General features: G+C 40.2%; 1 protein-coding gene across 2 annotated transcripts in view; it reads left to right on the top strand.

Moving 5' to 3' along the window:
- CAMKMT (calmodulin-lysine N-methyltransferase) overlaps positions 1–326 on the top strand; it is a 329,635-nt gene extending 329,309 nt beyond the window's left edge. For both annotated transcript variants that reach the window (XM_081069253.1, XM_081069252.1), the window contains one exon: positions 1–326. This exon is cut by the window's left edge and continues 298 nt beyond it. The gene's annotated coding sequence lies outside the window, so the exon portion shown is untranslated.
- Positions 327–845: the final 519 nt, after the last annotated feature.

Raw genomic sequence — 845 nt, 5'->3', positions numbered from 1 at the left:
TCTTTTTTCAGGCTGCTTGTTGCTCTTCCCGCACCAAACCTTTGTTTGTCTTTAAATGTCTATAAACCACTTATCTGAGATTTGAGTTGGACTGGTGAGCACGCTAAATGTTTTTACAGCTAACTGAGACAGAATTCCTTTTGGCGATTTCTCCCCCCCCCCACACCCAACCACCCCCCCAACCCCCCACACACACACACACTTTAAAAAAATATCTTGGTCTTTGTTTCATTTTGGTGGCAGTAGTTTTTAATCTGTAAACACAGCAAAACACCACGATTCTGTTCTGGTGAATCAAAATAAAGCATATCGTTCTGATCTCCCTTAAATTAATTGTGTTAACTCTGCCATCTCTTTGTCTGTCTCCCTCGCTGGTTCTCTTTTTTTCCTTTTAAACAGGATGTTTTTTTCCCCTATAGATGTATAAGCAATGACTACATCAGCCCAAAGCCTCATAAACTGACCGTTTGTCCTCTGGACACAATAGCTTGGCCAGCCCTCTGCCCCTCCTCTCCAATTATGTGTGATTAGTCTCAATGTGTTATGTCAAGGAGGAGAAGTGTGCTGAGTGCTTATTATCTGTTTAGGTACAAGAAGAGCACATTTAGGCTCTGACTATGAATGAAAAGTGAGCCTTTATCAGGACTCAAATCTCACGGCTGCTGTTCTCCAGGCTTCTTTCAAAATAGGTCCTTTCCAGAGAAATTTTGGGTGAATGGTTGATAAACTAGATTGCAAGCAGGGGGAGATGTTAAAAACTCAATCACACAATTATCTTATTTAAAGTAAGTATATAATGTTTTCTGCCGCGATTCAAGTGTATAGTAAACATTTTAATAGATGCT

This window comes from Rhinolophus hipposideros (genome assembly GCF_964194185.1).
Source record: "Rhinolophus hipposideros genome assembly, chromosome: 12".
Classification (NCBI taxonomy): Eukaryota; Metazoa; Chordata; class Mammalia; order Chiroptera; family Rhinolophidae; genus Rhinolophus; species Rhinolophus hipposideros.
The sequence above is the reverse complement of the archived record's forward strand: the minus strand, read 5'-3'. Positions and strand labels throughout refer to the sequence as shown.